Below are 12,014 nucleotides of genomic sequence, written 5' to 3' on the forward strand. Positions count from 1 at the left end.
CTTTTTAGTTTTTTACGAAAAGATATGCAAAAAGTAGAGAGAAAAGAGAATCTTTGACTTTTTAGTATGAATTGTTAGCTTTTTGACTAATTTAGTAACTTTTTAACTTTTTAATTAAAAAATTCGGTTGCCAAACGAAACTTATATATACTAATTTCCTTTATATCACATTTTAATTAAAAAGACAAAAAAATTATTAAAAAAAATCTATTTCCAAAGAAGGCCTTTAGTAAATTGTCAGATGGCGAGGTGGTTTTTAGCAGTCACCATATGCCCTAAAGATTAACGTCACTAGGTGACTGTTGGTTAGCAAAATGTGTTAGAAGAGGCTCGAAACTTATTGAGGAGTCATTTGGCAATGGAAAGTGATGGTTGGTGGTGACAATGGATTGTGGGTGTGGGGATATATTTTCTGAGTACCAACACGTGGCAAGGTGACGCCGACGTGTCAGCCGAGGTGCCACGTGTCTTAGTCGTTGTGCCGAGGTCATCTCGGCTATGCCGAGGTTGCCTCCGAAGATATCGGAATCCGAGATAAGCGGATAAGGGACAAGAGTCCTAGAATAAAGAGGGAACTCAACCTAGATATGGACAAGAGTCCTAGATTGGGAGAAGACTTCAGTTTGGGTAAAGATAAGACTCTTAGAGAGTTTATCCTAATCCCACTGAGAGTCCCAGATTAGCAGCAATCCTAAGTCCATTAGGGCCAGGCTCTTTTTGCGACTAGGATTGTGTTGGCTATAAAAGAGAGGCACCCCCATGGGTCTAAGGTATGCTTTTGATACTCAAGCTTGTGAGTTTAATATTTGATTTATCTTTGAGAGATATACTGACTTGATCGTCGGAGTGCCCCCGGGTGGTTGAAACCACCGCGGGATTCTTATATTTCTGTTGCAGGTCAGTCAGGTGCCATCTATTCTGCCAGTGCTCTCCAGCTGATTACTAAGCAGGCAGTGTGGTCAGAAAATCACCCACACAATTTGGCGCCGTCTGTGGGAACGAAGGAGAATAGATGGCCACCACCGTACAAGATCAACGTGCCGGAAACAACTAGTTTAGCAAGGATGGAGAATATGTCGACATAATCGGAATGAAGACCCTTCCAGAAGGGATACAAAGACAGGGGGCATGAGCGCTCCCAAGAAAATAACATTCAAAGAGCTCAACCTGAATGAGCAGATCCAAGATTCCAAAAGACATGATCTCGGCCTAGATGAGTAGGCCCGAGAAAAAAGAGCTCAACCTGAATAAGCAGATCCAAGATTCCAGAAGACATGATCTCGGCCTAGATGAGTAGGCCCGAGAAAAAAAGAGCTCAACCTGAATGAGCAGATCCCAGATTCCAGAAAACAAGAGCTCGGCACTTAAACTCGAGAAGAGAAGAGCTTAGTGAGCAAATCTCAGATCCCAGAAGATAAAAAAGAAACACACAAGATCGGACTGAAGGTAGCCAAGATGAAGACCTGTTGTAAAGACCACAAAGGAGTATGTGGAAGCTATGCACGGGGCAAATCCCTTGCCTACAGAACCATATCAAAGGGATTCTGGTGACCCTACGGACAAAAGGATGCAGAGGCTTATAAAAAACATGAGAAAAGAAACGGCTTGCCAAAGCGAGGCCGAGGTAACAATGGATCCAGCAAGCAAGAGGCAGAGAGAAGAAGAATATGTTTAACACTTGTTGAAATTTGTAGCAATTTACAAGTTGAAGTTAAACCGAGATTATTCCTTATCTTCACTTGTTGAAATTTATAGCAATTTACAAGTCAAAGTTAAGCCGATCCTTTATCTTCACTTGTTGAAATTTGTAGCAATTTACAAGTCGAAGTTAAGCCGATTCCTTATCTTCACTTGTTGAAATTTGTAGCAATTTACAAGTTAGAGTTAAGCTGATTCCTTATCTTCACCTGTTGAAACTTGTAGCAATTTACAAGTTGGAGTTAAGCTGATTCCTTATCTTCACTTGTTGAAATTTGTAGCAATTTACAAGTCGAAGTTAAGCCGATTCCTTATCTTCACTTGTTGAAATTTGTAGCAATTTACAAGTTGGAGTTAAGCTGATTCCTTATCTTCACTTGTTGAAATTTGTAGCAATTTACAAGTTAGAGTTAAGCTGATTCCTTATCTTCACCTGTTGAAATTTGTAGCAATTTACAAGTTGGAGTTAAGCTGATTCCTTATCTTCACTTGTTGAAATTTGTAGCAATTTACAAGTCGAAGTTAAGCCGAGATTATTCCTTAATTCACTTGTTGAAATTTGTAGCAATTTACAAGTTGGAATTAAGCTGATTCCTTATCTTCACTTGTTGAAATTTGTAGCAATTTACAAGTTGAAGTTAAGCCGAGATTACTGTTTCTCTTCACTTGTTGAAATTTGTAGCAATTTACAAGTCGAAGTGAAGCCGAGGTTATAGTTTGCACACTTATAGCAATCTACAGGTTGGTCCAACCAAAGAAGATGCTTAACACTTGTTGAAATTTGTAGCAATTTACAAGATAATGTCAAGCCGACATATGATCATCTGTTGAAATTTGCAGCAATTTGCAGGTTGAGGTAAAAGCTAAGTATATTGTTTAACACTTGTTGAAATTCGTAGCAATTTACAAATAGATTATTGTTTGACACTTGTTATGTTAATCCTTGTTGATCCCTGTTACAGTATATGTTAATCCTTGTTGAAATTTATAACAATTTACAAGTAGGCTAGATCGAGATCACCGTTTAAACACTTGTTGAAACTTAAGAAAAAGTTTGCAAAATTAACATTGAGTAGTATATGTTTCACACTTGTTAGAATTTATGAAAAGTTTGCAGGTCAGTATCTTGCCGAAGTAAAAGTTTTGTAGCTATTATACCCGAGGTATGTAACCCCGAGAAGATTGCACAAAGGAGGCAAAGTATGAAAGGCATACAAAATATTCTAAGTATAGAATCATGCAAGAGCAGTTAGAAGAAGATCAAAACAGAATTCGTCGTGATTGACGCGCCTTCACCTTATAACATCATCTTGGGAAGGCCATAGTTGCATGCAATGGGGGCAGTTCCCTCAACGTTGCATCAACTATTGCGGTTCCCCACAGAACATGGGATTGAAGAAGTCAGAGGAGACCAACTGCAAGCAAAGAATTGCTCCATGACAGCAATGAAAACTACCTGCAAACATTCGGGAACCAGGGAAGGCAGAGATTGAAGACGAGGACATGGAGGTCCTAGATGATGTCGGCAAGGAGCCAGCCGAAAAGAGTGAAGAGACACTGAAGAAAATCCTCATCCAAGAGGGTGACGAAGAGCACTTCTTTCTTCTCGGCTCAGGCTTAGCCAAAGAAGAAAAAAGAGAATTGAAAACAAAACTACTCGGCATCAATGGCAAGATATAGAAAATAGTTGGGAAGACTTCTCAGCAGCCTTCTCGGCCTCGAGCTCAGCCTCGATCTCCTGAAGAGTTTGATCAAGGCTCTTCTCAGCGATTGGTACCTCGGAGTTTGGAAGCAAAGATTGAAAGCAAAAATCTGGAAAAAGACACAGAAAACAGAAACATGAATGTAATCCGTAATCAAGAATGGTGATGAAGCTATCAGGAAATCAAGACAAAAAGATTGCACAAGTATGTCAAGCCAAGAACAGTGGCAGAAATCAACAGATGTGTGAACAGTGTGTATTCAAGAAGATGATATGGAAACAACAGGTAAAACAGCAATGGTGATTAACAATGAAGCAGAGCTTCTTGGAAAGCAACAAGAAATAAAACCAGGAGGAACAGTGGCTTACTAGAAAGAGGGAAGCTGGAATGAGAATTGCCGAAGTCTGAAGACAATGATAGAATGACGTAAGCTTCGCCGGAGGAGAGGAACGAAGACAGTTGCAGAAGCTTGAAAGCTTGGAACAAATGACGGATTTAAGCAAAAGAGCTAGAAAGAGAAAAAGCCAGAGGATTGAATGAAAAAACAGAAGTCAAGAAGATGACAAAATTCAAAGAATAAAGCCAAGTACACAGGCACTAAGTAAGTATGTGAAGAATAAGAAAGTAATGAACCAGACATGATGCTAGCAACAGAAAGCGGATATGACAAAGAACAGTTCCAGGCATTTTAGCAATAAGAAATCAAAAACTTGAAGACAGACGATAACAGAAGGCCACAGATGGCAAATAAACAGATTCAAAGTAAATCAGAAGAGTTATAAAAGATTGAGCTTAATAAAAAAGTAAGAGTTTATGAACCTACAAAGTGAAATGAACGCCGATATGAAAATTGCCGGAGTCAAATAGGTGACTGGAAATCGGAAACTCACCAGAGAGTATGAGTGGAGCAGTTGCAAAGCTCTTGGAGTTTACGAATTAATGGAACCAGAACCTCGACTAGGAGGTGCGATTTCAAGCAGCTTGGAAAGCATGAAACTTGATTCTTGACACCAGCGGACAGTAAAGTCCAGGGAACTTTGAGGTCGGCGAGTTTGATCTCGGACAGAGGGGCACAGATGAACGAACAGTGTAGGTTCCATCACTTCAGAATGCCGAGGTAATAGAACCTAGGGGGCAGTTGTGGGGATATATTTTCTGAGTACCAACACGTGGCAAGGTGACGCAGACGTGTCAACCGAGGTGCCACGTGTCTTGGTCGTTGTGCCGAGGTCATCTCGGCTATGCCAAGGTTTCCTCCGAAGATATCGGAATCCGAGATAAGCGGATAAGGGACAAGAGTCTTAGAATAAAGAGGGAACTCAACCTAGATATGGACAAGAGTCCTAGATTGGGAGAAGACTTCAGTTTGGGTAAAGATAAGACTCTTAGAGAGTTTATCCTAATCCCACTGAGAGTCCCAGATTAGCAGCAATCCTAAGTCCATTAGGGCCAGGCTCCTTTTGCGACTAGGATTGTGTTGGCTATAAAAGAGAGGCACCCCCATGGGTCTAAGGTATGCTTTTGATACTCAAGCTTGTGAGTTTAATATTTGATTTATCTTTGAGAGATATACTGACTTGATCGTCGGAGTGCCCCCGGGTGGTTGAAACCACCGCGGGATTCTTATATTTCTGTTGCAGGTCAGTCAGGTGCCATCTATTCTGCCAGTGCTCTCCAGCTGATTACTAAGCAGGCAGTGTGGTCAGAAAATCACCCACACAATTTGGCGCCGTCTGTGGGAACGAAGGAGAATAGATGGCCACCACCGTACAAGATCAACGTGCCGGAAACAACTAGTTTAGCAAGGATGGAGAATATGTCGACATAATCGGAATGAAGACCCTTCCAGAAGGGATACAAAGACAGGGGGCATGAGCGCTCCCAAGAAAATAACATTCAATGAGCTCAACCTGAATGAGCAGATCCAAGATTCCAAAAGACATGATCTCGGCCTAGATGAGTAGGCCCGAGAAAAAAGAGCTCAACCTGAATAAGCAGATCCAAGATTCCAGAAGACATGATCTCGGCCTAGATGAGTAGGCCCGAGAAAAAAAGAGCTCAACCTGAATGAGCAGATCCCAGATTCCAGAAAACAAGAGCTCGGCACTTAAACTCGAGAAGAGAAGAGCTTAGTGAGCAAATCTCAGATCCCAGAAGATAAAAAAGAAACACACAAGATCGGACTGAAGGTAGCCAAGATGAAGACCTGTTGTAAAGACCACAAAGGAGTATGTGGAAGCTATGCACGGGGCAAATCCCTTGCCTACAGAACCATATCAAAGGGATTCTGGTGACCCTACGGACAAAAGGATGCAGAGGCTTATAAAAAACATGAGAAAAGAAACGGCTTGCCAAAGCGAGGCCGAGGTAACAATGGATCCAGCAAGCAAGAGGCAGAGAGAAGAAGAATATGTTTAACACTTGTTGAAATTTGTAGCAATTTACAAGTTGAAGTTAAACCGAGATTATTCCTTATCTTCACTTGTTGAAATTTGTAGCAATTTACAAGTCAAAGTTAAGCCGATCCTTTATCTTCACTTGTTGAAATTTGTAGCAATTTACAAGTCGAAGTTAAGCCGATTCCTTATCTTCACTTGTTGAAATTTGTAGCAATTTACAAGTTAGAGTTAAGCTGATTCCTTATCTTCACCTGTTGAAACTTGTAGCAATTTACAAGTTGGAGTTAAGCTGATTCCTTATCTTCACTTGTTGAAATTTGTAGCAATTTACAAGTCGAAGTTAAGCCGATTCCTTATCTTCACTTGTTGAAATTTGTAGCAATTTACAAGTTGGAGTTAAGCTGATTCCTTATCTTCACTTGTTGAAATTTGTAGCAATTTACAAGTTAGAGTTAAGCTGAATCCTTATCTTCACCTGTTGAAATTTGTAGCAATTTACAAGTTGGAGTTAAGCTGATTCCTTATCTTCACTTGTTGAAATTTGTAGCAATTTACAAGTCGAAGTTAAGCCGAGATTATTCCTTAATTCACTTGTTGAAATTTGTAGCAATTTACAAGTTGGAATTAAGCTGATTCCTTATCTTCACTTGTTGAAATTTGTAGCAATTTACAAGTTGAAGTTAAGCCGAGATTACTGTTTCTCTTCACTTGTTGAAATTTGTAGCAATTTACAAGTCGAAGTGAAGCCGAGGTTATAGTTTGCACACTTATAGCAATCTACAGGTTGGTCCAACCAAAGAAGATGCTTAACACTTGTTGAAATTTGTAGCAATTTACAAGATAATGTCAAGCCGACATATGATCATCTGTTGAAATTTGCAGCAATTTGCAGGTTGAGGTAAAAGCTAAGTATATTGTTTAACACTTGTTGAAATTCGTAGCAATTTACAAATAGATTATTGTTTGACACTTGTTATGTTAATCCTTGTTGATCCCTGTTACAGTATATGTTAATCCTTGTTGAAATTTATAACAATTTACAAGTAGGCTAGATCGAGATCACCGTTTAAACACTTGTTGAAACTTAAGAAAAAGTTTGCAAAATTAACATTGAGTAGTATATGTTTCACACTTGTTAGAATTTATGAAAAGTTTGCAGGTCAGTATCTTGCCGAAGTAAAAGTTTTGTAGCTATTATACCCGAGGTATGTAACCCCGAGAAGATTGCACAAAGGAGGCAAAGTATGAAAGGCATACAAAATATTCTAAGTATATAATCATGCAAGAGCAGTTAGAAGAAGATCAAAACAGAATTCGTCGTGATTGACGCGCCTTCACCTTATAACATCATCTTGGGAAGGCCATAGTTGCATGCAATGGGGGCAGTTCCCTCAACGTTGCATCAACTATTGCGGTTCCCCACAGAACATGGGATTGAAGAAGTCAGAGGAGACCAACTGCAAGCAAAGAATTGCTCCATGACAGCAATGAAAACTACCTGCAAACATTCGGGAACCAGGGAAGGCAGAGATTGAAGACGAGGACATGGAGGTCCTAGATGATGTCGGCAAGGAGCCAGCCGAAAAGAGTGAAGAGACACTGAAGAAAATCCTCATCCAAGAGGGTGACGAAGAGCACTTCTTTCTTCTCGGCTCAGGCTTAGCCAAAGAAGAAAAAAGAGAATTGAAAACAAAACTACTCGGCATCAATGGCAAGATATAGAAAATAGTTGGGAAGACTTCTCAGCAGCCTTCTCGGCCTCGAGCTCAGCCTCGATCTCCTGAAGAGTTTGATCAAGGCTCTTCTCAGCGATTGGTACCTCGGAGTTTGGAAGCAAAGATTGAAAGCAAAAATCTGGAAAAAGACACAGAAAACAGAAACATGAATGTAATCCGTAATCAAGAATGGTGATGAAGCTATCAGGAAATCAAGACAAAAAGATTGCACAAGTATGTCAAGCCAAGAACAGTGGCAGAAATCAACAGATGTGTGAACAGTGTGTATTCAAGAAGATGATATGGAAACAACAGGTAAAACAGCAATGGTGATTAACAATGAAGCAGAGCTTCTTGGAAAGCAACAAGAAATAAAACCAGGAGGAACAGTGGCTTACTAGAAAGAGGGAAGCTGGAATGAGAATTGCCGAAGTCTGAAGACAATGATAGAATGACGTAAGCTTCGCCGGAGGAGAGGAACGAAGACAGTTGCAGAAGCTTGAAAGCTTGGAACAAATGACGGATTTAAGCAAAAGAGCTAGAAAGAGAAAAAGCCAGAGGATTGAATGAAAAAACAGAAGTCAAGAAGATGACAAAATTCAAAGAATAAAGCCAAGTACACAGGCACTAAGTAAGTATGTGAAGAATAAGAAAGTAATGAACCAGACATGATGCTAGCAACAGAAAGCGGATATGACAAAGAACAGTTCCAGGCATTTTAGCAATAAGAAATCAAAAACTTGAAGACAGACGATAACAGAAGGCCACAGATGGCAAATAAACAGATTCAAAGTAAATCAGAAGAGTTATAAAAGATTGAGCTTAATAAAAAAGTAAGAGTTTATGAACCTACAAAGTGAAATGAACGCCGATATGAAAATTGCCGGAGTCAAATAGGTGACTGGAAATCGGAAACTCACCAGAGAGTATGAGTGGAGCAGTTGCAAAGCTCTTGGAGTTTACGAATTAATGGAACCAGAACCTCGACTAGGAGGTGCGATTTCAAGCAGCTTGGAAAGCATGAAACTTGATTCTTGACACCAGCGGACAGTAAAGTCCAGGGAACTTTGAGGTCGGCGAGTTTGATCTCGGACAGAGGGGCACAGATGAACGAACAGTGTAGGTTCCATCACTTCAGAATGCCGAGGTAATAGAACCTAGGGGGCAGTTGTGGGGATATATTTTCTGAGTACCAACACGTGGCAAGGTGACGCAGACGTGTCAACCGAGGTGCCACGTGTCTTGGTCGTTGTGCCGAGGTCATCTCGGCTATGCCAAGGTTTCCTCCGAAGATATCGGAATCCGAGATAAGCGGATAAGGGACAAGAGTCTTAGAATAAAGAGGGAACTCAACCTAGATATGGACAAGAGTCCTAGATTGGGAGAAGACTTCAGTTTGGGTAAAGATAAGACTCTTAGAGAGTTTATCCTAATCCCACTGAGAGTCCTAGATTAGCAGCAATCCTAAGTCCATTAGGGCCAGGCTCTTTTTGCGACTAGGATTGTGTTGGCTATAAAAGAGAGGCACCCCCATGGGTTTAAGGTATGCTTTTGATACTCAAGCTTGTGAGTTTAGTATTTGATTTATCTTTGAGAGATATACTGACTTGATCGTCGGAGTGCCCCCGGGTGGTCGAAACCACCGCGGGATTCTTATATTTCTGTTGCAGGTCAGTCAGGTGCCATCTATTCTGCCAGTGCTCTCCAGCTGATTACTAAGCAGGCAGTGTGGTCAGAAAATCACCCACACAGTGGGAATGATTGAGAAAAAAAGTGAAAACTTCTTTTGAAAATAAATTTTTTTTTTCTATTTTCAAAATTTTTAAAGATTCTGTGGTGTTTTAAAAAATTGGTAAAAAGTTAATTTTTTTTAATTTTTTTTAATTTATCTTTTTTTTTTGTGAATAAAAAATATGAGAGGTGATGTGACATCAAAATGAGTAAAAAACTAAAAATTGACTTTTTATTGGCTTCCCAAAAGACCCCAATCAATTTTATTTTTTGAATATATAAAAATAGTATACAAGCAAAAATAAAAACAAAATATTATTAAAGAAGGATTAATATCTTTTCTTTCTTAAACTACCAATAAGTCCTAATAGTTATACTTAATTCCTATCAAATCCTATTGAAAATAAGTCTTGATAAAATTATCACTAAAAATAATTTTTTTGTAACAATTTTTTACATGCGTCGCTAAAAATTGACAATTAGTGACTTTTTTGTTATAATTTTTGTTAATTGTCACTAAAACTTACAATTAGCGACATTTTTTTATGACAAATTTTTTTCATAGAACCTATTAGACAATAAATTCACTTATTATGACCTACATATAAGTACCCCTTTATTTATTTACATTTTCATTTTTTTATTCACTCTCTTACCTCTCGAAAATTCCAACTTGAAACATTATTAATTTATATAAATGGTAATTACTATCTAATGGGTGGTAGTTAATGTTGGTATAAGTTTAAAAATTGTATAAAAATATATATAAGAATGTGTGAAATATATAAGACCTTCATTTATTCGAGCTTGAAAACGAGGGACAACTCATTTCATTTACAACTTTACCGTGAAATGTTTTGGAATGATGATTAAAAGTTAATTTTTTAACATTTTTATGTGAGAGATAATGTAACTTAAAATAGATTAAAAATTAACTTTTAAATTTTTATTCAGGATTGTTTTAGACAATCTAAATAAATATATTTTTTAATTTTTTTTAAAAACCATATACAAAAATGATATAATTTAAATAAATATATTTATTTAAATAAGTATACTTATTTAATTTACGTCAAATAATACGTTAATCAATCTTATCATGATAAAATGGTTCAAGCATGATCTCTCCCACTCCACTGATCAACCCATTTATTTTATTATTATTTTTCCCTCAATAAATGGTGTGACAGCAGCTGTAATTGTGGGGAATTGATTAAAAGTCACTTTTTAATTTTTAATTTATTTTTTTTAAAAAAAATTAAAAATGTTAAAAAAATAATTTTTAACTATTTCCAAAACAGGCTGAGTGGTGGTGGTGTGGAGTGTTGGTAGTGGAGATAGTTGAGTGGCAGCTTTGGGTGCTGCTCATTTAAATGGGTGTAACTGAGGAGTGTTTGGGAAATTGATAAAAAGTTGATTTTTGATTTTTTTGGTGATTTTTTTGTGTAAAAAAATTAAAAAGTCAAAAAATTGACTTTTTTAGTTTGTTGCCAAAAGACCCGTGAATATTCATGCGTAAAATTTTAATAAAGTTTACAAGGTATAGGCCCGTTTGATAATACTGTAAGAAAGTAATTATAGATTATAAGTTAATATATTATAAATTATAATTTTAAATATAAGCTATTAACCTATTTTGTGTAGCTGTGAGATTATAGATTTAATCAGCACAGTAATGTTTAGTTGAATAAGTGTAAAATATCTTTTTACTATGTAATGTCCTTCTTGTCATATTATTTTATTTTCTTTTTTGTTCTTCTCTCCTTACATATTAATTATATTCATATATTTATATTAATGTTCTGATTTCATTACATATTATTTTTTTATATTCATTTTAGTTTATAAATATATGAATATTAATTGATATTGTTTTAATTTATTAAAAATTGTTACAAATTTATTTTCATTAGTACTAAATTAATAAAAAAAATTTAATTAAAAAAATAATTAAATGGAGAGGACAGAGAGAGAGTCGTTGAGAGAGCAACGCCAGATCATCACCGGAGGCTGCCTCTTTCTTCTCCACCGGCAAAGAGATAGCGAAGAAAGCAATCGCAGAAGAGAGAAAAGAGATCAATCGCGCCAAGGTTTGATATCATCACTAGTGGCGCTAGGGTTTCAAATTGTCATCGGCGGCTCTAGAGTTTAAGATTGATCGCGTTAGGGTTTCAGATTGTCACTGGCGGCACTAGGGTTTTAGATCGATCGCTACGGTCAAGGTTTTTGCCCCTCAATTGTGATCGCGATAGTAAAAGGTCGATCAAAAGAGAAAGAGAGAAACGTTGCCAGAAATCGCAACCCGAAATCGCCACTCTCTCTCTCTCTCTTTGAGTGAACAATGCAAGTGTGGTTTATATACGAAGTATTTGGGTATTCCGAAATTTAATGAGGGGCATTTAAGTATTTTTGCCCCTCCAAACCAACTTCCCGCTTAATCTACAATCTCCAAAGCACCCCCCTAACCACTTCAAGAAAAAGCTATTTTTCCACTTAATTTAAGTTATAATCTAATGAGTTAAGCTGCATCAAACACAATGTTTTAGCTTAAATTAAACTAAAAATTGAAATAAGTAGTTTTTAAATTGCGCCAAACACCCACATAATCCATTTACTTTGAACTGATTTAGACAATTTAAACGAGTGTATTGTACTAGCTCATGATCTCGGGTTGACTTTGCCACCCCTATGGATGACGAATCAAACAATACCATTGCCAAATTATTGAGGACAGACAATGAAGAAAACAAAGTACAACATTCAGAATA

This window comes from Camellia sinensis, chromosome 12, assembly GCF_055761805.1.
Source record: "Camellia sinensis isolate YWXY chromosome 12, ASM5576180v1, whole genome shotgun sequence".
Taxonomy (NCBI): domain Eukaryota; kingdom Viridiplantae; phylum Streptophyta; class Magnoliopsida; order Ericales; family Theaceae; genus Camellia; species Camellia sinensis.